This window comes from Pinus tabuliformis, chromosome 2_1 (genome assembly GCF_031772625.1).
Source record: "Pinus tabuliformis cultivar Carrire ecotype Pingquan chromosome 2_1, CPIR1, whole genome shotgun sequence".
Classification (NCBI taxonomy): domain Eukaryota; kingdom Viridiplantae; phylum Streptophyta; class Pinopsida; order Pinales; family Pinaceae; genus Pinus; species Pinus tabuliformis.
This window is the reverse complement of record NC_142299.1, coordinates 781131009-781157291: the sequence shown is the minus strand read 5'-3', so window position 1 is coordinate 781157291 and position 26283 is coordinate 781131009.

Below are 26283 nucleotides of genomic sequence, written 5' to 3'. Positions count from 1 at the left end.
GTCCATACAACTATACAAAACTATCCCATACAACTATATGGCACTATTCAACACCTATACTAATTTTCTACTGCCTAGATTCACCTCTACCTGAATGCCTCATTTGTGTTGAAAAACCTCTACCTTGCCCTATATTTATACTTTTAGTAAAGAATCTATTTTTAAGATTACTCAATTACTAAATATACTCAAGTGAATTACAAAAATATAATTAGTTTTCAAGGATACCTTTCAAAAATATCTCAAAATTTCTTCACATGTTTACACTCCTATCCAAACATTGTCCAAACTATAATTCTCAACGTGTTCCTCCTCTCCACTTCTATGTTCTCCTCTTCCCGAGGAAGTGAAAATGAATGCTCTTCTAAAACACTAGTAAACTTAAAAGCCCTTTTGATTCAAAATACAACCCCAAACCTTGTGCAAGGATTATTTACTCCCATATCATAGACTGCCCACCCACAACAATATACCTACCTCCGTCACAAGAGCAATATAACTTTGACAACAACCACTTCTAAACCAATTACAAGTCCATTTTATACGATGAACTAAAATGTTAAAAATTAATTATAGTTAGCACACTACTTACAACATCAACAATAAATCAATCATAGTCCATGCCTACCAAACCACTAGAACGCAATCTTAATAGACTGCCCACCAGAAAAAATATACCTGTCTCCTTGACAAAAAATAGACACTTATAGACTACCCACTAGCAAAAATATACCTATCCCTTGACAAAAAATAGACACTTATAGACAATTACCAGTTAACTGATTGAGATATGTTTACCCTCTCCTGTTGAGGCAATCTAGTTCCAAAATTACATTAATCATAGTGAAATTGTGACATTAGCATGAACCATTCCTTCACAAGACTGAAAATTCAAGATTGTACTACAATACCAAATTCTTCATGTGCAATAGCAAATGCTTCTCTTTCAGATAGCTCTTGTAGCGTTTAAGAAGAGCCTCTCCTGCCTCAACATTTATATCTATCAACTATCTTCTGTAAACAACTGACTCGCATCAACAATTTCCTTCAATTTGAGACGCAATTGCAGTTTCTATAGGGCAGCCCAAAGATAGGATTTATGTTATCCGCCAACCCTCTAGTAATTTATTGTTCACCCATTTCTTTCTAGAATTGAATTGTGCATGCATTTTATGAAGTTACCCCCCTACTTAGGAACAAAATTGTAATATGGTGGATCAGTAGAGCTTCATTGTCTTGATGGGTGGATGCCCCTAATGCTTGGAACATGTTATCTAGGAGTTGGGCCACCAATTTGGGGGGTACATTACAAATGGATCTATCTTATGCTACGATCGCTATATGTGATGGAACTGTTGTCACTCTTTATGAGGTGCCTCCTCATAAATACCATGTAGAATATTTTGAAGACCATGTGAATGAGATTTACTATGAATAAGAAATTGGGAACCAAGCGATCTTAGTAAAATCGATTGCACCTCATGAGGAGATCCATGAAGATAAGGAATGTGACAAAGTATGGAAGATGAATTTTGATGGAGCTCAATCCCAGTTGGGTGTTGGAGTGGGGATTGTGTTCACATCTGCTGAAGAGGATGAAAAGTCATTTTCATATTGCCCAAAGTTTGAATGTACAAGTAACATAGTTGAGTATGAAGCATAGTTCATTGGTCTTGAATTGGCCCTACACATGGGAATAATGTCTGCAAGTGATCGATGACTAATATATTATAGTCTTATAGATTAAAAGATAGCTCACCACAAAAAATTAAAGATTCAAAATGTATAGAAATGAAATATGGGATATCATTAAGATTTTATAGGCATTTGAAATTAGGGCAATGGATAGAGAATATAATACCAAGGTTGATTTGTTGGCAGTGTAAGATCCCACTTTAGGACTATATGAGCAATTTATCCCTTGGGATTGCAAGATGTAGATTATCTTCAAGGCCTTGGTTCCTAATAACCAATAACATTAACAAATTTTCCATGATGATTATTAGATTATGATGTTCCTAAAAAATATGCTAGAATTTGAAGGGAGTTACATCAATTGGTAAGGTGAGAATGACATTAACGATTATGATATAGAAGAACTTCCAAAAAACAAGATTCCTTAGAGTGTTGTTCCTTTAGAAGGCATGTTCACCAGACATGACATGTATAAGAAACCACTAAGTGAGGATTTACTTGATGACATTTCTAAGATAAATATTGGATCTATAAAGAATGCAAAGATTGTTAAATTTAGCAAGGGTACTTCCCTTGAATAAAGGAAGAAAACTAAAAATTTGATTAAGGAATAATGGGATATATTTTCCTAGTCATGATATAAGGGAATACAAAGGAGATATTATTCAACACGAAATTTTTCTTAAAGGAAGCCAAATAGTTTAAACAGGAACTGAGAAATATCAATCCCAAACTTGGCCCCCTCATTCATGAGGAGCTACAAAAGATGCTTTCTATAAAGATCATTATACCCTCTTGACACTCTTCATGGGTGTCAAACTTGATGGTTGTGAGAAAGAAACATGGAATGCCTGGATTTTTGGAATTTTAACCAGCTTTCACTTAAAGATAATTATCCCCTATTGAATAAGGAGCAATTTCTACACAGAGTTCTTGGAGCAAAGATGTTTCCTATGTTGAATGGTTTTGCTAGATGCAACCAATTTTTGGTCAATAAAGAAGATTGGAATAATAGAACCTTCATGACACCATGGGTTACGTTTTAATGCCTTAAGATGCCCTTTGTATTACTTAATGTTGGATACATCTCCCATAGGGGAATGGATTTGCATTTAGAGGCCTAATTGGTAAATAAATTGAGAACTATTAAGATGATATTTGAATGTTTTCGAAGGATTGAAATTCCTATGCAGGTCACCTGAGGCAAGTTTTTGAGAGGTGTCATAGATACCAAATTTCATTAAGTCCTAAGAAGCCCCTTTTTGGGTAGATCATGGAAAGTTGTTGAGCCATATCATCTCAAAGGAAGGAATTCATGTCAACCTAGTAGAGTGGATGCAATAAAGAAGATCCCTCTCCTAGAAAACAAAAAAGCCATACATTTTTTTTTAGTAAGATAAACTTCATCTAGAGGTTTATCTCATATTTTGTTGAAATTTTGAAATATTTATCCAAATTGCTAAAGAATGTTTGCAAATTTGAATGGGATGAGGATAGCATAAATTTTTTTACAAAGATAAAAGAAGCAATCACATCCTCTCCTGTCTTTGTGAGTCCTGATTACTCAAGTGACTTTATTTTATTCTCATTTACTTGTGAGGATACGATTATTAGAGTGTTCCTACAAAAGAATAATAATAATAATAATAATAATATGGTGCAACCTATAGCCTTTATGAGCAAGAACCTTAGGGACTATAAACTTAAGTATTCTACCATGGAGAAACACTCATACACTTTAGTTTAGTCCCTCAAGCATTTTAGGTCGCATGTAGGTTATTCTGGGATCATAACCTATGTCCCTCACAATCTCGTAAAAGATATCCTGATCACTTGATGGACAAGGACTCCCACTCATCAACTACTAATTTTCTATTAGATTCAATTTGCAATACTTTTACTATTTGAACAGGACAGTTCAAATATATGTTGATTTCAAGTTGGTTGCTATTCTAGTATAAATTATCAATTAGAATTGTGAGATAGATTCTTATAGTACGTATTTCAAATAATGTTTATCTAGAAATAAAAAATATTCACAGTAAGTATAAAATGTCAAGAAAAATGAAACAAAACACATAGTATTAATGATACTCATGATGCATAATTTTGAATGATATGATTTAAAGCACCTAGTATTAAAAAATCATGTCCTTCCTCCTCCAATTAAACTCACAGATGTAATTTCTTTTGGTTACAGATCCAAATCAATCTCCTCTCACCTCCAATCCTTTCCCCAAATTGAGCTGCCAGACCCTCTCAGAACCATAAGATATTCAATGGTGATTATATGGGTCTGCTTTGAACTTGCATGTAAGACCATAGAACTTATCCCTGTGACCAACAGGTTGGCATATCTTTGCAGGAAGACCAACAATGATATTCGAAGAATCATTCACAATTACATACATTTTGGGCAGACAATTCTTCCAATCTACAACAAAAAGTCATGAATTTTCTGAGGCAATCTAGCCTCGAGCAAGTCATCAACGAAGACTAAGATTCACTCTAATCCATGAATCTTTTACAGGATCATACAACATCCCTTGAATTGGACTTCTAGGGCCTAAATTTGCACCCTTCAGAAAAAACAAGCCTCTATGTTCCACACCAATGTGATTTTTCATGGAAGAATGCATCCTTGAGATAGACTCCAGCAGTTTGTGGTAGAATTGTAGACTTCCTTAGAAGCACATTCTTCCATTTCTCTATTACCTCAAGCTATAGGAATCCTCTTTTTCAAGGTTACAACTATCTAATTCCACTAAGGAACCTCTACTAGGGAATCTCTAATCCAATGATTCTTGTAATATTCATATTTATGCACAATATTTGCAGGTTCAATTGGTCAAATGCAATTGTAAATTGTGAATTGAGAGTGTACGATGCAAGATTGATGGTTTTTGAATGATTGAGATATCCACTAGTTCACTAGCAATAGGTCCTCAAATGGTTCTTCGTCCTCTATGGGTCTCCTCTTCTGCATGACTAAGCAATAAGAACAGGGGCTAAATCTAATGAGAAGTGTAACCTATGAAGGAGATTCAAAATTTTGGCCAGGGAGGTTGCATTAAACACAAGCAAGTGAAAATATAATACGCCACCTACATGAACTCCCTAGTCCTCCACATCCATTGATTCTTGCCTATACAGACAACCTCTTTCTCCATAAAATAGAAAACATTATAGGGCATACCTTTCTATGCTGGTTAAGTAAGGAGGCAGAAGCGTGCTCACTCAAATCTTTGGCTGGCCTTTGAAGAGCAGAGGCACGAAGGTTCTACTCAGGTAAGGTCTTGCGTCGGCGACCGAATCAAGTGCTGAGAAACTCAATAGCTATCCTGCTAAGGTTCAAACGAGAAGAAAGGCTTAGGGTTGTAGGTGGGTTACAGAGGCTCGACTCCAAAATAACTCTTTTCCTCCGCTATGATGTGTAGCCCAAATCAAGTGCTGAGAAAGTCGATAGCTGTCCTGCTAGGGTTTAAATGAGCAGAAAGGTGTTGTAGGTGGGTTGCAGAGGCTCGACTCCAAAATAACTCTTTCCCTCCACTGTCATGTGTAGCATGGTTTTTAGCCCGATTTTTTCCCTACGACTGGTGTATTTTTCCCTCCGCTTGGCCAAAAAAATGTATAAAAAATACCTTAGGTTATATATATTGTTGTATGGTATATTAAAACCCTTTAAGCCCTCATTATAACCCCAATATTTTATTTTTTGCTTTTTTCCATTTTTAATGCCCAATATGAACGCATGTGATATAATATTGGTTTGTCAGTGACGCCCCCGTGTATGTTTGTAGGAAGAAGATCAAATATGACAAATAATATGGTTGATTGCAATTCACATGACTCTCTTTATAGATCAAATGAGAAACAAAGAGATGAGTACTCTCCTAACATAGCAGATACCTTGAGAAGTTTAAAGGTAGAAATCCCTATATGGGGTCCTAGCCCTCCATAGGGCCACATTGACATTTGTAGGGTGAGCGTTGACAGCCATGGGCCTCCACCATAATAGATATTACTTCATGGATCCCCAACAATGTTCATTGATTGTTTGTGTTCTACCTTTTTGGATGAGGATGATGCACCTAGTCCACCTTGCCCAACTGACTCCACGGTTGCACCATACACTTGGAAGATGTTCTAGGATACCTCCCACTGCAGAGGGATTATTTCATTACTCCAACCCTTACATATGGTCTATAGACATATTTGATTCATTTGGAGACCCATGAGGATGTCCTTGTGCCCCCACATCCACTTGGGAGCACCAAAGGTTCTTGATTGGAAAACAAGGGGCCACCCCCTTGTCCACTATGTTTGGAGTCCATTTATACATCATGGCACCCCTTAGACTTCATTAGGCATCCTCAAAGGCCCAATGACTCACTTTTTTGATCATTCGACCCTCTTGAGAGACTTATCTTTACATTATTGAGCTATTTGGTGGGCTTATCACCAAAAGTTTTGTTATTATGCACATTATTTTATTTGAGGGACTAAATTAGGCCTAATTAGCTAAATCAAATTCATTAGGAAGTGTATAAATACAAGTGTGATGAATCATTTTGATGATCATCACTTGGATTGGATCATACTCTCTTGTGAGATTTGCACTATTCTTTTTGGAGAACGAAATTGGATGATAGATGAATTTTGATGTTTGGACTCCTCATTTTTTTCTTGGAGCTTCACTATTGGCATATAACGATGCTTGAATATACTTTTTCTTACATGTAAGTACTATTTTAATGTTTATTTTTCATTTTCTTATGTCACATGCATGTTGCTAGGGATTTTCACTATACTAGGTTGAAATTTACTGCTTTTCTTATGTGAAATGGTGGAAATTTGTCTTTTTATAGCGCTGCATCATGTCATGGACCATGTATGAATAAGTGAATATTCTCAGAGATATTTTGTTGAAATTTTATCTTGATAAGTCATCATATATTGCATATTGAAGTGTAAAGACCTTGAAGTAATTGTCACATGCCATAATTTCCATGTGAAATTGTTCTAGAGGCCTCCTTGACTAAATAAAATCATCCCAAGAATTAGAATCTCCTTGACTCCATTTATCCCAAAGGATTATGCACTAATCCTCTACTCGTGATCATTATAAAGCACATCTTTCTCACCTTCTCTCTTTCTTTCTAGGCCTAGCCCCAATAGGTGACCTAGGTTATCAAATTTCTCACAATTCACCCACTTAAAAAATTCAATATCTTGTCCTCTACTGCGTTGTTGTGGCTCCTAGGAGCCCTTCAAATTTGAAGCAATTCCAACAGTGGGATCTTGAGATATTCCAAGCCCTAGTTCGAAGATCGATTTGTTGAAAATTTCGCCTTTGATCCCCTTCTCCCCTTCAATTAGGTCAGTTAGACCCCTAATTGATCAACTCCACCCACTTGACCTAACTTTGGGTCCACTTGGTCCCGTATGGTCCCACAACTTTTAGAAGATAATTTTACAAAGACCATTTTGAAACCAAGTTTTCACAAGGGTTTCTAGGAGTAGGTTCCTCCTTGATGTGTCTCATTTGCAAACCCTAGTCCTTGAAACTGCCTTGGCCCTTCTTAGAGATCCTTACACCTTGCTTCTCAAGCAACCAAACCATACAATTGAGTCTCTCTTGCGAATAGGCCTTAGGAATCACTCATTTTATCTTCATTGATTCATCCTTCTAGCGATTCCCTTTACTATTGGGTATCCTCCCATTGGTCAAAGTCTGTAAAGAGCAGGGAGCTTTAACTGAGGTGATAGTGGGATATTGCTCCATCATTTCCCTTGACCTAATAGTTGTCCCTTTAGAATTCCCTCCTAGAACCCCTACTAGTTTGAGCAGTAACATGCACTACAACATAATGTAGCATGACTCTGTAGCCCAACACAATCTTCAATTAAAATTACAAACCACCATTTAATAAAAAACTTTTGAAGCACTTGATCAAAAAACCTTACCATGTTATTACTAATATCTTAGAAATGAATCCATTCTAAAAATTTATAGTGTAATCATTCTATTATTGTAAAATGAAAGTCTATCATAATAAAAAAACCTACACATCAAATAAAACATCAATATCATACATCATAAACCATAGAAAGAAAAAGTCAAAGGAAAAACTTTAACCCTAGTGAGCCATCCCTATTTTATCAAATTGAAATAGAAAATGTCATTATCACTTGCAAAGAAAATTGAGTGTGGTTGGAAACTCCATGCATAGTGTGATAAAAGACTCAAGGTTTAACCACGAGTGACTGTACTTTGACTTACTTTAACAATATTCATTAGATGTGAACACGAAGATGCTTATCGCTAAACCTTTTCTCGGGTGAATAACTAAAGGCGAAGCCCAAAAATTTTGATGTGGATTTTTCAAGGATGGAATTTGATGGGAAAATTAATAAGTGATTTGCTAGTCAAACACAATTAAGATTTTTTTTTGTTGAAATTGTGAAAACTGGTTTAGGAGGTGTGAAAGACATTAAAAGGTAGCGTATGTTTTGAAATTTCAACTTTAGATCTTTTGCTAGTCAAATACCATTAATTTTTTTGTAAAACCATTAAAGATATTTTTTTGTCGAAATTGTAAGCACTGGTCTAAGATGTGTGAAATACCTCAAATTTAAAGAGTGAGTTTTTTTTGAAAATTGAAAATTTCAACCTTGATTTTCATTAACCATATATAGATATAGTTTTTGAGTAACCAATATTAAGAAATTTAAATAAAGTTACTATTAAATTGAATATAAAAAAATTAAATAAAATTTAAAAGTAATTTTAGTGTATTTATTTGTAATTTTGAAAATAAGATTTTCTTAAATGATAGATAAGTTAATTTAAAGTAATTTTTATTAAGAAATATTTAGATTTTTTATTTATTGGAACATAAAAAAAATATTGATTTATTTAAATATTATTAAATGGAAAACTACTTTAACTATTTGATTGAAAACTACATAAGCATAATCCATACAATTGAGTCTCTCTTGTGAATAGGCCTTAGGAATCACTCATTTTCTCTTCATTGATTCATCCTTCTAGTGATTCCCTTTACTATTGGGTATCCTCCCATCGGTGAAAGTCCGCAAAGTGCAGGGAGCTTTAACTGAGGTGATAGTGGACTATTGCTCCATCGTTGCCCTTGACTTAATAATTGTCCCTTTAGTATTAGTTGTTGAAACCCCTACTATTTTGAGTGGTAATATACACAACAACATATTGTAGCGTGACTCTGTAGCTCAACACAATATTCAATTAAAATTGCTAACCACCATTTAATAAAAAACTTTTAAAGCACTTGATGAACAAACCTTACCATGTCATTATTAATATTTTAGAAGATGAAATCATTCTAAAAATCTATAATGTAATCATTTTCTTATTGTAAAATGAAAGCCTATCATAATAAAAAAATTTACACATCAAATAAAACACCAATATCATACATCATAAACCATATAAAGAAAAAGTCAAAAGAGAAAGCTCTAACCCGAGTGAGCCATCCCTATTTTATCAAATTTAAAAAGAAAATGTCATTAACATTTAACATTTGCAAAGAAAATTAAGTGTGGTTGGAAACTCCACACATAGCATGATAAAACACTCAAGATTTAACCACGAGTGACCGTACTCTGACTTAATATAATTAAACCAATTAATATAATTATTTTTTTTGCAAAACCTGTCAAAGTTTTTTTTGTTAAAATTCTGAAAATCACTAGAGAAAGTATCAAAACTCTTGAGTTTGTTTTGAAATTATAGCCTTCATCTTCATTTATCATCTATAGATATAGTTTTCTAAAAGCCAAAAATTTGAACATTAATAAATTTAAATAAAGTTACTATTAAAATAAATAAATAAAATTTAAATAAAATTAGAAGGTAATTTTAGTGTATTTTATTGTAATTTAGAAATCACGATTTTCTTAAATGTTAAATAAGTTAATTTAAGGGAATTTCTGATTAAGAAGTATTTAGATTTTTTATTTATTGGAACCTTAAAAACATATTGATTTGTTTAAATATTATTGGATTGAAAACTTCATTTTAACAACTGGATTGAAGAATTACAAAACCATGATCCAATTACCTCAAGTATTTGGCATAAACAAAATTTTATAAATGAACACATTAATATTTAATTAGTAACTAATTCACATCATTGTTCCCCTATTCTCAACATTTGAGCAAGGAGGGAATATGTTGAGAAATCTTTATCGTTTGCAGGATGTTTCTTTCCATGTCTAATTTAATGGCAAAAATGTAAGAAATCAATTGCATATAGATCTATTGGATGGATCTATCGTAACGGAATGAGTGTCCAAACATGAGAAAGCATGAATTTTGTGGAACTATGTGTGGCGACTCGCCATCTAAGCACATTCAATGGCACTTGAAGTTTACTCAACTAAAACCTAGTTGCACACTTGCTTACTGATGGCTTTAAGCTTTTGGTAGCTTGACTCTCCATCTCTACCACCAACCCTTGACGTTGTTGCATTCAACAATTTAGTTGTTTGTGATCCAACACTCCAATGCCTTAAGCCTATTTGATTCTTTAAAAATTTGGATGATGTTTTAAAAGTCACTATCCATAATTGGAATGAAGTTCCAAAAATCACCATCCATAACAATCAATCATGTGTGATGGTTGTTAAGCTAGCTGGGAGAGGTCATATTGAGAAATTCATGAGACTATGGTCATTTCCCCGCTCAATGAATTGGTGGGTAGATAACCACAGGAGACCTAACATCAATATCTGGGTTGGACCTAGTCATATAGTTGCCCACTTGGATATGTTTCTATTATAAAGATCATTTTTAAATTAAAATCTTAATGATTCTTCAAAAATTCTATCTTGGAGTGGCTCATATCACTACCCAATCACTTCGGAAATTAATATTGAAGTCGATTATAACCTTTTTCTTTTTTCGCTTAAATATGTTGTGGCTCTCTAGGCATAGAATTAGAGAAGTTGTATTGCAATCTTGGGGAAATGGATTTCTGGCTCTCTAATGTTTATTTGGGAATAGAAATAAAATATTTAAAATTGGCACTTAAAATATGGGCAAGGAACATTTATTCAAACAAAAAACACTCGATTCATTTATAAAAATTATCGAGAAGCCTTACAACAACAAATGGAACAAAATTTCATCTTAATGGATATTTATGTGGAGGAAAATAGTTCTTTTGAAAAATATCATAAGACACTTTGAGAATAGGAGGAAGAATATAGATTAAAATCACGTAGCCTTAGTTATAAGTGGGGGATAAAAACACTAATTTTTTTCATAATTAGGGAAAAAAGGATGACCTAGAAGAATAAGATCAAATCAATTTCTCTAGATGAGGAAAATATTATAGATTTCTCTCTAATTAAAGAAAACGTAGTTCGATATTTCCACACTCTTTATGAATAAAAAGGCTCTTAGGATGACATTTATGAGCATGATATGTTGGCTCGTATTCCTGACTTGGTATCCTAAGAGGATAATGATGCCTCATTGATCCTTATTTTGGAGGGGGAGGATTGTGAAGTATTAGTCTCTTTCATCCCAAACAAAGCCCTGGGCCTAGATTGATTCTTAGCTCATTTTATCAGTAATCTTGGGATATCACCAAATATGATTTGTGTAGAATGATAGATTATTCTATTATGCAAACATACGTTGGAGGAGTAGTCAACTCATCCTTTCTAGCACTGGTTTTGAAGGAATTCAATCCATATTCTCTCTCATTTTTTACCAACCTCCCTATGTAATATTTCTTATAAGTTGATCACCAAAATTATAACAGCTTCTAAAAATTATATCTCAAAATTCATAGGATTTGATAGAGACAGGCAAATTGTGGATAACATCATTCTTGTCCTATATTCAATCCATTTAAAAAAAAGTTAAGGAGAGAAAGGATTGATTATCAAGTTAGATATGGCCAATTCCTTTGATCTGGTTCACCTTAAGTTCCTCTTTGCATTAATGAAATAATTTGGGTTTCAAGAAAAGTTAATTAAGTGGGTTTATGCTTGCAGATTGATGGGCCTCCAAATTAGACATAAATTAAGGCCCATCTAACCTTTTTTAAGCACATAAAAGCTATATTAAATATCTCCTTCTACACTTAACAATGTTTTTTTAGCTTTAATATGTTCTTAGAAAGGTTTATAGATAATTGCATATTATGTGCCTAATATTATTTATTTTTGCAGAATATTGAGTATTTAATAAATTATGAATGAGATAATATAGGGACTTGCTCCCTATTACAGGATGGATGAAGATTGGATAATAAATGAACAAAACATCATAAAATTATTGACAAATTCTGGAGCTCCACTGATTGAGAAAATCTAATAATGTGTTTTGTGTCATTTAATGAAGATTCCTAGCATTGGGAACCAGATGCACTTTTTGAGGGGAAAGATGCCTCGTTTCAAGGAGAATGCTTCCTCATCACTTTGTATAAGTACCAATTCAAATTTTCATCTAGGGGCATGTATTTATTAGTCTTCTTGCGGAGAAATCTTGTTATTTAGTAGGTCCACTTTCATTTATAACACGGATGTACTTGGATTGATTCAAATAATGAAGTTTGGTACTATTTTTAGCCTCGAAAGTTTGGTTTCCTTCATAGAACTCTAAGCATCCTTGGCCTTGGCCATCCCAGGAGCCTCAAAGTCCTCTTGTATAATCTCTTTGTTTTCTTTGAATTTCCCTTTCACTTGCATCTCTTATTTATTCATTTACTATTCATGCTTCTTTTGTTGTAGGTCATATTGGTTAAATAATTAAAGTGAGTTTTTTTTTAGTTTATTTACAGAGTCACAAGCATGATACATCTTTATAAAAGCTTTGAAAAGTAATATTCATCATTGAGCTACTTGGATTGGTTTACTAGTTCACAAATCTAAAATTTATGGAAGTCCCTTGTAGAAAAATAGTAGTAATTTTCTGCTATTTTTTAAAATGTGTTAATGAGCTTCATTTGAGATGATTCCACTTTTATTGGATCATAAAAACATTCAAGTTAATAATAAAATTTACCTCATATAATTTTCACTTGATTAGGTTAGGCATTTTGTAGGTTAACTAGCTCATTAGTTCTTGAATTTATGGTTTTTAGAGTAGTAATTTTCTGTTATTTTTTAGCACATGTTGACAGGGATATTTTGGAGTGATTGCACTTGGAATGAAATCCTAGGACATCCTACTTAATAACAAAAGTTTTCCTATCTCATTTCCATTTGATTTACTTGGGCATTCAACAAGCTATCTCACTCGAGTAGAAAAACATGGCCTCATGTAGCACCTCTTGTAGCACCCCTGTAGCATGTGTAAGCTTGACTAGATCTGCACCAAAAGTTTGGTTTTTGTCCCTTAGTATTGAATACTGACCCCTAGGCTCTAAATCCATGATTTAGGAAGACCAAATACCACTTAGGATTTTCCTTTTTACCCATGCAACACATCTCAACAATTTGGGTTAATGGACACATTTATGAATTGGATAACACAATAATGATTTCCTTGATTGCCACACGAAGTATCTAATGAAATTTTTCAATGGATATAACCTCTCTGAAATGCAGTGATTGATTACATTATTTTTCCTTCACACATATTAAATTAGTTTACTTTCTTTATTCTTAAGCTAGTGTTTCTATTTCAAGCACTATTATTTCCATTCCATAGACTAGATTTCCTTTTCAATGCAACTTTTACATTCTTCAATTAGGCTAGTGTTTGATTTCATGATGTTCACTTCATTTCATGATAAACTAAATAAGGACACATTGCATGTTGCACATATAGTGCTGAAACGTCTTAAGTTTGTACAAACCCCGAGTTGATAATTTAAGTTGGTAGCCTTTGGAGTTGCATCATTCTTGTTGCAATACTAAGGCTCATCACATATCTCACTTGGTCAATGGAAGGTTAAATAGATTTTTCAAAGCATCAAGAGGCCTACAACATGCTTTTCCTCTTTATCCAATTCTATTTATCATAATGGTAGAGTCTTTGAGTAGACAATTGGATTATGAAAGGAGAAGATAAGTGTTCCTAGTTGTTCACTTTGGGAGAGGATCAAAAACATCAATCATGCCTAGTTTGGAGATGATACATTATTGTTGGGAAGTTCCTTTGCAATCATTGCCAAAAAATTTCAAATATTTTTTTATAGTTTTTTTAGGCCTCTTATGCATTGGTTAATAAAGGAAAAATTCAAATATATAAATGAAATTACAATAAAGATTTAATGTGTTAGTTGAATCATATCTTGGATTCCTGGTAGCATATAGATGGAAGGAATTTAAATATAGACATTCCTATAAGTTTTAAATCCCATTCTTATTAGTCTTGGGCCCCAATTATCTCCAAATTCAAATCAAAGATTGAACAATGGGGAGACAACTAGATCAACCCTACTAGGTGTGTGGTTCTCATTCTTGTTATCTTATTACTTATTCCTCTATTTCAATTCTCAACTCTTTTAGTTGCATTGGGGATTCATAGGAAAACATTACAAGAGATGTGAATCTATGTGGAAAGGGGGAAAATCTAATGCCAAAAAATTATATCTGGTAAAATAGGGAGGCTTAGAAATTTGAGATCCTTCCTTCATAAATGTAGTGATTAGAGGAAAATTGTTTTGGAGGCTAATATCATAGAAAGAATACTGGTGGGAAAAGATCGTTAAATATATATAGTTCTCTAGGGAATAGTTAAGATTTTTAAAGTCTCCCACATGTGACTAGGGAGGATCCTCAATTTGGAAAGTCATGCAATTAGCTTCCTATCTCAAAAAATAACACCTTTCTTGGATTATAGGAAATGGTATGTTGATCAATGTATGGTGCAGTTGGATCCTTTGCCACCCTCCATTGGTTTAAAATCAAGAGCTTTGTGCCACTTTGAGATTGTATTTCCTCTCAAGAAAATTAGTGCATTGTGGATTTCTCCTAATGGACTAATGATGGCACATGGTTAGGCTATAATATGAAAACAATGCCACCACCTTTGAACATTGTTACTCATTTGTTGGAAATTGTTTTCATTGGCTATGCTCTTGCGCATAAGGAGGAGGAATATGCCACGACTTGGAAATCATCATAGTATAGTCAAACAAGGCTATTTGAATCTACTTTTTCCTCAAGGAATTCCCCCAAAATATTATATAAGGGAAACTGTTTGGCTTCTGAAAAATCCTCCCAGAAAATATATATATTTTGTTGGTTTTTAATCAATAAAAAAATACTAACAAAAGAGAATTTGAAAAAGTAGGGCATAAGTAGGACATCTAGATATCCTCTTTTTTATTATCAATAGGATTTTATTCCTAATTTATTCCTTGATTGTCATTTCATTCATTCATTTTGGAAATTTTTCCTAAATTCTTTAGTAGTAAGATTAATCTGGCCCTCTTCTGTAAGTGATTATTTTGTCTCATGGGATCAACATTATTGAATCTCATTTCTTGGAAAGTTTATTTTCAAGCACATCTATTTTTCTTTTTGCAAATATATAGATTGGAAAGCTTGGTTAGATCACAACAAAAGTATCTTTGAAGATCAAAAATCCTTTCCCCAAAGTTTGGCTTCCAATGCCATCTCTCTAATGTTATGAAACCAGCTCAAGAAAAGATAGAAAAGATGGATCAACGGCTTAGAATTCAGCCTCTTCGAGGGGGCAACCTCCTTTACATTACATAAATGAACAATTCTTGGATGATACAAATGACAAAACCTCCTTTCTATATATAGGAGTCTAAGGAGTCACAATATAATCCAGCCGACCTAACAATAATAATATAAAGCCACAAAAATAACAATAGAGGGATTCTATGGGGCACAGTAATAACAATATGGGGGCAATAGGGGCACAACAATATTAATAAGGGGTATAACTACAATAGTAATGGGGTAATCACTAGTATTATAGGGACCCAACATGCCCCTCTCCTTCAAAAAAAGTGTTGTCCTCAACGCTTGAGTAGTTCTGGATACTTCTGCATAAAATTCTCATCCTCCCATGTGGAATCTTCAGCAGATAAGTTCTTCCACTTGATAAGATACTCTGAAATTGATCGATTTCGTAGCTGTCGAGTTCTTGTTTCTGTGACTGCTTCCGGTTCCAATATAATTTTTCCTTCCTCGTCAAGTTCTGGCAATATTGTTTGAACTGGGAGCTTGTCGCCTATAACCTTCTTTAAACATGAAACATGGAAAACTGGGTGCAATCGAGAAGCTGCAGGAAGCTCCAATTTGTATGCCATAGTACCAATCTTTTGCAACACCTTGTACAGACCATAATACTTTGGTGATAATTTATTATCCTTCTTAGCTTGCTTGAGGGACATTTGCTTATATGGTTGTAGCCGTAGGAATACCCAATCACCTACATCAAAACTTCTTTCACTGCGATGTTGATCTGCCTGTTGTTTCATTCTATTCTGTGCCAACACGAGGTTATCCTTTAAGAGTTGGAGGACTTGTTGTTGATGTTCGATGTGATGTTCCACTGCCTGAACCTTAGAATTTTCTCTTAAATATGATGTGATGGATGGTGGTTGATACCCATAAAGTGCCATAAATGGGGTCATTTTTGTTGCTGTATGGAAGGAAGTGTTATACCACCATTCAGCCAAAGGCAACCATTTGACCCATTGTGTCTGTTTATCAGATACAAAGCAACGAAGATATCCTTCCAAACATTTGTTTACTATCTCATTTTGCCCATCAGATTGAGGATGATAAGATGAGCTATGAGCTAACTGAGTACCAAGACAAGAAAATAATTTTGTCCAAAAATTTCCAGTGAAAATGGGATCTCTGTCACTTACAATAATCTTTGGGTTTCCATGTAGCTTTTGAATTGTTTCCATAAATGTAGTAGAAACTGTACTGGCTTTAAATGGATGTGATAATGCACAAAAGTGTGCATACTTGGTAAGTCTGTCAACTACCACCATGATGACACTCTTTCCCTCAGACTTGGTAAACCTGTGATAAAATCCATTGAAACCTCCTCCCAACGTTGGCTTGGAATGGATAAAGGTTGTAATAGACCTGGTGTCTTAATTGTTTCAACTTTATTTTGTTGGCAAACCAAACATTCCGCCACAAACTTTTGAATATCTGATTTAAGGCCATCCCAAAAAAATTCCTTCTTAACCCTGTGGTAAGTTTTTAAAAATCCTGAGTGCCCTCCTAAGGGAGAAGTGTGCAATTCCATAAGAATCTTTTGTTTTAGCTGGGAATTCTTACAGAGGTATAAGCGATCTTTGTACCATAACGAATCATTTTTCCAGCTAAATGTATCAGATATACTGGAATCTTGTTGTAACTTTCGAATAAGTGCCCACACTTCTTCATCATTCTTCCATTCCTCCCTTGCTTCGTTTATCCAATCTGGTTGGATAATAGAAATGGCGCACAACAATGCTTCCACATCCTCATCCTTTCTTGAGAGTGCATCTGCCACCACATTTTGCTTCCCTTTTTTGTAGATGATTTCAAAGTCATAACCCAACATCTTTGTGACCCACTTTTGTTGCTCTTCAGAGGATAATCTTTGTTCTAAAAAGTATTTAAGGCTATCATGATCCGTTTTTACCTTGAAGTGTCTTCCCATTAGGTAGGGTCGCCATTTCTTAAGTGCATGGAGTATTGCCAACATTTCCTTCTCATAAATAGCTTTGTGTAAAAACTTTCCCTTGATTGGACGACTTTCAAAAGCAATGGGTCTTTCATCTTGCATTAAAACAACACCAATTCCATTTCCTGAAGCATCACATTCCACAATAAAGGTTTTTGTGAAGTCCGGTGTAGCTAAGACCGGTGCTTGGCACATTGCCTCTTTAAGATGTTCGAAGGCCTTTGTTGCTTCTGGAGTCCATGAAAATGCATCTTTCTTCAATAATGTTGTTAGAGGTGCTGCTATTCTCCCATAATTCTTAACAAACTTGCGATAATACCCTGTCAACCCGAGAAATCCTCGCAGATGCTTTATGGATGTGGGAATTTTCCATTCCTTAATGGCTTTAATTTTGCTAGGGTCTACCTTAACTCCTTCATGAGATACAATATGACCCAGATATTCCACCTCTTGTACTCCAAAGAAACATTTGGATCTTTTTGCATATAATTGTTTCTCCTCCAATAGTTGTAGCACCCTGTCAACATGTTCAACATGATCCTTCCAAGACTTGCTGTAGATTAGTATATCATCAAAAAATACTAACACAAATTTTCTAAGGAATGGTTTGAAAATTGAATTCATCAAACCTTGAAATGTTGAAGGTGCATTGGTAAGGCCAAAAGGCATGACCAAAAATTCATAATGACCCTCATGAGTTCTAAATGTTGTTTTCGGAATGTCTTCAATCTTCATTCTGATTTGATGATATCCCGAATGAAGATCCAACTTGGTGAAGTAAATTGATCCATGCAATTCATCCAGTAATTCATCAATGACAGGAATGGGAAACTTATCTTTAATAGTGAGCTTGTTGAGCTCCCTATAATCTGGACACATGCGCCATGATCCATCCTTCTTGTGCACCAATACTACTGGAGCAGAGAAAGAACTTTGACTTGGTTGAATTATACCAGCCTCTAGCATTTCTGCAACCATACGTTCAATTTCACTCTTTTGGGCATAGGGATATCTGTACGGCCTGATGTTTGGAGGAACACTTCCTGGAATCAGATGAATAGCATGATCATGATCACTAATAGGTGGGAGACCTTTGGGAGTCTCAAATACCTTGGAATGATTGTCCAAGACTTTTTGGAGATCTGGAGAAATAGATGATTCCAATGTGGAAACATCTAGCGAACATAATTGTGCAATTACACCTCTTTGTTCCTTTTTTAGAAGCTTTGTCATACCGTTAGAGCTGATTATCTTTCTCGGTTTCCCTGCAATACCCCTTAATTCAACTTCCTTTCCTTCCACAGAAAATTTCATGAAAAGTTCTTGAAAATTAAAAGCTATTGTACCCAAGGATTGTAGCCATTGGACTCCTAGTACAACATCAGCACCTCCCATTGGAATGGAAAGCATTGGGCTAGTCAATACATATTCTCCCATGGATAGCTTGATATTATGGCACTTTCCAGAGCAATTTATTGTTCCTCCATTTGCAACCATCACTTGACACTCTGGTGCTGGATATAAGAAGCAATTCAATTCTTTTGCTACCTTACAATGAATAAAATTGTGGGTACTTCCTGAATCAATCAACACTATTACCTTTTTCTTTTTGATTTGTCCTTCTATCTTGATGGTTTGAGGAGTGGTAATTCCCGCCAATGCATTACAAGATATGGTCGGATTCATTTCTTCTTTATCTAGGCTTTGTTCCTGGAGTATATCCTCTTCTTTTGACCTTTCTTGCTCTTTTTCTTCTTCCTCTTCACAATCTATGTAGAATAATTTCTTCTCAGCACACTTATGACCTTTAGTGTATTTGCTATCACAACTGTAACAAAGCCCTTTTGCTCTTTTTTCTTCCAATTGTTGTGGTGTCAACCTTATAGGTTGTGGAAGACTAGGGCAACAACACTTCCGTCTTTATAGTTGTGAGTGGTATGCTTCCTCGTTGCCATAATTTTGCTTTCCATTTTTCTTGCTAACCTGAATGCCTTCTCTAATGAATCAGGTTCCCAAAGGCGAACATCATGTTGGATATTATCCTTTAAAGACCCTATGAACACATCAATCCTATGCTCCTCTGGAATATCTTTTACCCTTATGTTCAATTTTTGGAACTCCTCAATGTGCTCCATTATTGAACCCTTTTGTTTGAGACTTATCAATTGGCTAAAAAAAGTGTTGCTTTTTGTATCCTCATAATGTGCTATCAATTCTTCCGTAAAAATTGCCCAAGTGATAAATTGTTTACGAGAGCAAAGCCATTGATACCATACAAACTGATTTGGTTCCAAATATAAAGTTTCCATACGTACCTTTTGTGTGTTTTGCACATTATTGAGATCGAAGAATTGCTCCATCTGTAATATCCATGTGGTGGGATCCTTGCCATCAAACTTCCTCATATCGATTTTTGGAATATGGTGAGTCTTCGATCCAACATTAGAGTCTATGGAATCATGATTAACATTTCTTTTGTTCTCATCATGAGTTTCCTTTAGTACCCTTTCACCCTTAGTGACCATTTCTTGTAGCAACTTATTCATATTTATCTTCAATTCTTCCATCTTATCATCCATGCCATCAATTTTAGTGTCCATGCCATTCACCTTAGCTTCCATGCCATCCATCTTAGCTTCTACGCCTTTCTTTAAAAAATCCATCTTAGCTTCTACACCCTTCTTTAAACCATCCATCTTAGCTTCTACACCCTTCTTTAAACCATCCATCTTAGCTTCTACATCTTTCCTTAAACCATCCATCTTAGATTCTGTTGCTTTTTGTGCAAGTGACACTTGTTGCACTTGTTCTTGTAATTTTGATATATCATATAGCATTTCTTCTTCTTCTTCATGAGTCATGCTAGAGCTTTCAGGTTCCTTACTAGGTGTTTGCATTTTCTTTCCTCGGGGCATCAGTTACCGATAATAATGCTCTAATATGCCCTTTGAATTCCTTCAAAATAAATTTTCAAACCAAGCTTAAGCAAAAATTTAAGAAAATCTACACGCCTTTTTTTACTTTGTAGGAGCTTGATATTGCCTCTGATGTATCTCTGTACTTTATGATTATCTAGTTCTGAATTTGTGATCTGTAGTAGCCCTCTGTGTCCTCTTTCCAATGCCACAAGTCTAACCCAAATTGGATTCTCCAAGGAAGAGTTATGCGAAGTCTCCCACAGTGACTTGATTATAGACTAGTTCAGTAGAGTGAACTTGTACGACGTGCCATGAGTCACTGTTTCGACCTTTGGATCTAAAAAACACAGAAAAGAAACTACAGTCCGTCCTCTTTTTGTAACTTCTTACGAAACTTCAATCCGATCCCCAGAGAGAAAGTTATGACGATTTTCCCAAGGTCACCTGTTTTGAATGTAATTCAGGAGTCTGCAAAAAGACCAACTTCCTCAGATCATATCTCCGCAAATATCGCGCAAAAAGCTCTGAAATTCAGACCCAAGGTTCAGCGCGATTTCTTCTCAAATGGGTTTTTCCTGTGACTTCTGAAACGTCACAGAAAAAAAGTTATAGCGAAAATTCCACGATGACCTGTTTGGAGCAGCGAAACCCTAGAATCCAAAGCTACCAAATGTTATGAAACCAGCTCAAGAAAAGATAGAAAAGATGGATCAACGCCTTAGAATTCAGCCTCTTCGAGGGGGCAACCTCCTTTACATTACATAAATGAACAATTCTTGGATGATACAAATGACAAAACCTCCTTTCTATATATAGGAGTCTAAGGAGTCACAATATAATCCAGCCGACCTAACAATAATAATATAAAGCCACAAAAATAACAATAGAGGGATTCTATGGGGCACAGTAATAAAAATATGGGGGCAATAGGGGCACAACAATATTAATAAGGGGTATAACTACAATAGTAATGGGGTAATCACTAGTATTATAGGGACCCAACATCTAATCTTGTAATTCTACTCTCATAAAAATTAGCGCATGTGTTCTTCCCAATTATTGAATGATTTGGAATTGGTGTGGACAGAGAAAAATGTTCTTCATTCTTCCACTCTTAAAATTTACCTTTATCTCTCCCATGAGGAGGATTGGAAGCCTCACTTGCTTAAAGAGGAAATTTTCACATGGCATAAATCTCAACCAACTCACATTCTTTCTTTTGATGGTGCATGAAAGAATAATCTATGGGTGGTAGGAACATGGGGTGATGTTTTTCCCTAGATGAAATAAATAATTTGTTTTTTGCTATGGATATGGGCCCATGATAAAATAATATAGTATAAGTATATGCTAGGTAAACATGAATCAGGGAAAGAGTCAAAGTTGATTAGTTCAACAGTAGTGGTTTTGGGCCCATGGTTTTTTGGTTTCCCATGGTTTTGTGCATGTGGAATTCATGTAATGGAGCCTTTAAAAGGCTGGTAGGAACTCTATTGTAATGTGCTAGGGAGGTGAGCAGTGAAGGATCACTTGGCTAGCATTATCGAGTTTTGGTGAAGGGACTAACTAAATTCCATTATCTCAGCTTTTCCCTAAATTTGGGGTTTTCCCATAATAAACATGGTGTTTATATGTATGGTTTATGTTTGTTTGTAGTGATAATTCTCTCAGTATATACACGTATCTCTGGTAATTTTTTTAACAATTAGGCATTAGAGTCAAGTGTTAGCTTTAGAGGGATGCCTTTGTTAGCAAGGGTTTTTTTACACTAGTGGATGAAGTTATTGACACAGAGTCTGTCACAAATCCGATTGAAAATTAGGAAAGTAGCATGGACCACCTAGACGTGAGTCATGATGAAAAGGGTTTGTGGCCAAAATTAAGGAGAACATTGTTGTGATGAAGAGAGATAAGTCTCCCTAGTGGTCTACATGGGATTATCACTGTGATTCATAAAAAGGGGTAGGTCAACAACTAGTAGCATCAAAGCAAAGGAGGAGGAGGAGAATCATGTGGAGCATGAAGCTAGAAGGCAAGGCTTATCATGTTATGTGAGGGAATTTGAGGCGAGGGTAATAGTTATGGTAATGGATATGAAGTATCTTGTGAGGGTGATTTTTATTATGTGCATTAGAATTACCACTGTAAGGGTTTATGACCCTAAACTCAAGGAGTGTGATGTCGTGATGCATTTAGAGGTGACAATGATAGATTTGGTTAGACATACAGATGTCATATAAGCAAATTCAATCCATTTAAGCAAAGCTCAAGGAGAGAAAGGAATGATTATCAAATTAGATATGGCCAATTCCTTTGATCAAGTTCACCTTAAGTTCCTCTTTGCATTAATGAAATAATTTGGGTTTGAAGAAAAGGTAATTCAGTGGGTTTATGCTTGCATATCTCACTTGGTCAATGGAAGGTTAGCTGATTTTTTCAAAGCATCAAGAGGCCTACAACAAGATTTTCCTCTTTCTCCAATTCTATTTATCATAATGGTAGAGTCTTTTGAGTAGACAATTAGATTACGAAAGGAGAAGATAATTGTTCCCAGGTGTTCACTTTGGGAGAGGTATCAAAAACATCAATCATGCCTAGTTTGGAGATGATACATTACTATTGGAAGGTGCCTTTGTAATCACTGTGATGAAATTACAAACAGTTTTTGATAGTTTTTTATGCCTCTTGTGCATTGGTTAATAAATGAAAAAATCAAATATATACATGGAATTTCAATAAATATTTAATGGGCTAGTTGAAGCATACCTTGGATTCCTAGTAGCATATAGATGGAAGGAATTTAAATATAGTGTTATCTAGGAAATCCCTTCTATGGATAGAAGTGATTGCTTTAGTCTAATTTGTGGATCTAGTAACAAGCGAAACAAATACATGCAAAACTCTCATATTTTAAATCAGAATGACATGAGAGAGGAAAGATGGCCTATCTCACTCCTATGAGTTCGCTTTTCGATGTCGATTTCGATTTCCTCACTTCCAAGCTAGATCCTCGCTATTCTGTTGTGAACAAATACCTGCAAGACACATCAAAAAAAGACAACAAAGGAAAAACATAGCATATGCATTCTAAACCATATGACATATCAAGGAGCATCATACTATGAAAGTAGTCATTTACACGCTTATGGAAACTAAACATGCTTTGTATTAATAATAAACACAAGAGGGAAGCATACAACCACTGCCTTAATGTTGAAAGTGTCATTCGGGATGGGTTTCCAAGTCCAAGCCAAGACTTCTCAAGCTCTCATTTTTCCTTCACAAATTGGCAGCAATTAGGCACAATTTAGCATCAACATGACCAATCTAGTCTGACCAACCATTTGAGGGTGTAAGGGAATGCATTTATAGGGAAGGAGAGGGAGTTAGGGATCCACAAAAGGGAAAGAAGGTCCACATCTTAAGGGGAAGATCCCTAAAGATAGGATCAAGGACTCAAAATGGGAGAACTCAACCGTATCCTTCTACAACAATAACTAGCTCACCGTTGTCGAGGATTCTAGTAAGAGAAGCTTTTACTCCATTTTTGGAAAAAATGCCTTAAGAGGATCAATGCAGATTTTCCTATCCAAAGTTGCGCTACCAACACTAGTCACTAGTTAGACCAAAGGGTACCAACATGAGTTTGTCTGCTAAAAGTAGCATTGGGCTTGCAAATAGGGTTTTTTGACAAACTCTTCTAGAATTACTTCAAGGCAATTCTTATTATTTTCTTCAGGGATGCTATGATCAATGTTTTTCATGATCAATTCATTGACAGCTTTTGTCGCTTTGCGACGTTTTGGGCAAAGTTCGACAACTCAGGCTATGAGACAGGGAGTGCGACAAATTACTGTATAACAATAGGCATTCCTATAAGTTAGAAATCCCATTATTATCTGTCTTGGACCCCAATTATCTCCAAATTCAAATCAAAATTTGAATAATGGGGAGGCAACTAGATCAACCCTACTAGGTGTGTGGTTCTCCTTCAAGTTATCTTATTAGTTCTTCCTCTATTTCAATTCTCAACTCATTGGGGATTCATAGGAAAACATTGCAAGAGATGTGAATCTATGTGGAAAGGGGGAAAATTTAATGCCAAAAAATTCTATCTACTAAAATGGACCACTTTTTGCACCCATAAACTTCAAGGAGGCTTAGAAATTTGAGATCCTTCTTTTTTATATATGGTGATTAGAGGAAAAAAAATTTGGAGGCTAATATCATAGAAAGAATATTGGTGGAAAATTGTCATTATATATATATATATATATATATATATATATATAGGGACTAGTTAAGATGTTTAAAGTCTCAAACATGTGACTAGGGAGAATCCTCAATTTTGAAAGTTATGCAATTAGCTTCCTATCTCAAAAAATAACACCTCACTTGGATTCTAGGAAATGGTTTATTGATCAATATATGGTGCAGTTGGATCATTTCCCACCCTCTATTGGTTTAAAATTAAGAGCTTTGTGCTACTTTGAGATTTTCTTTCCTCTCAATAAAAGTAATGCATTGTGGATATCTCTTGATGGACTAGTGATGGCACATGGTTAGGCTAGGATTGTTGGAATAAAAAATTACTGAGATGGGGGGTGAATTAGTAATAGTGAAGTTATTTCAATTTTAAGTATAAGTCCTTAACTATTTTCACTATGGCCAGTTACTCGTGAGAGCTTTCATACACAATACAAATGATCAGCAAGATATGAAATTCACATGTTCATATAATCCATCACATAAGCAACATACACATATTGACATAGGTATTTTTACGTGGAAACCCAAAGGGAAAAACCCACCAATATGTTTGTTATTATGATGTAAATTAAGCACCTGCATAAGTAAATCAATTTGTTTTTGAGCACCCACTCACAGGATGCACTGACCCCCTTAAGATAGTAAGAACCTACCTGCCAAGAGGCACTAACCTCTTATGAATGTAGGCCGCCACCTGCTCTAGCCATTGTTCTACCTTTCATACAATTTTCAAACTGAAAATAATGGAAACTGCATATACAAATAAATACAAATTTGATTCATTGTAGTATCATGCTTTTGCTCTCGGTCCTGTGCACTTCCATAGGAACTCTCGGCCTCATACAACAACACTAGCCCACTTTTCCCCTTTTCACTGAATTGTGCTCCTTGACGATCCTAATCACAACTCTCTATAATACTCTACCTCAATTCAAAACTTAGGCCATTTTCTCAACTTTTCAATACTCTTCTCCACTCTCTTCAACTCATGCAAAAATATTGTAACCCCCCACTTTGTTCAACTGTGCTCCTATGTTTTGTTCGTCTACTACACACTGGTTGATGCTGCCTCTGTTTTCCTCCATACTACCCAAGTGTATTTCTGTTCTCAGACGCGAAAGATGAGTTAATTCAAGGAATGGGCACTTGAGTGTTCCTCCATACTAAGAAATAAATCTCAGTCAAACTATAGATTCAAGCAGTTCTTCCATTAAACTTTGCTTGTACACTCAACATGGCTCTCCATTTCATTATTACATCTGACTTGCCCATTTCTCCTAAATTAAACACTGGGAAAGGGCTCTAGATCATCTATCCATAATAAGAATTAATTCTCAGACAGACTGCACACTACAACCAAAGACCCCATGCTAATTAATGGCTCACACAGCTTGACAAGTACTTCGACATGGCTTCTCTGTTCTTCCTCTAAATCAATGAGGCATGCAAGGGAGACCAAAGGTAGCTTAATTCAAATTAGAGACAGGCCAAACACACTTCTCTAGCGATCTTGATAGTCACCATTTATTCCAGTGACCAACTCTCTTGAACGCATTTACTCCTCAGTTGTCAACTCATACATCGTTGACTTCTTCTGTGTTGCAATATCAGAACCCCTCATTTCATAACTTTTATGACAGAGACCTTATGAAATCATGAGATTCTGATCGACCTTTAACCCTTTTAGCCTAGCCTCTCATTACTTTTCCTCCATGGGACTAGGTGATGTGA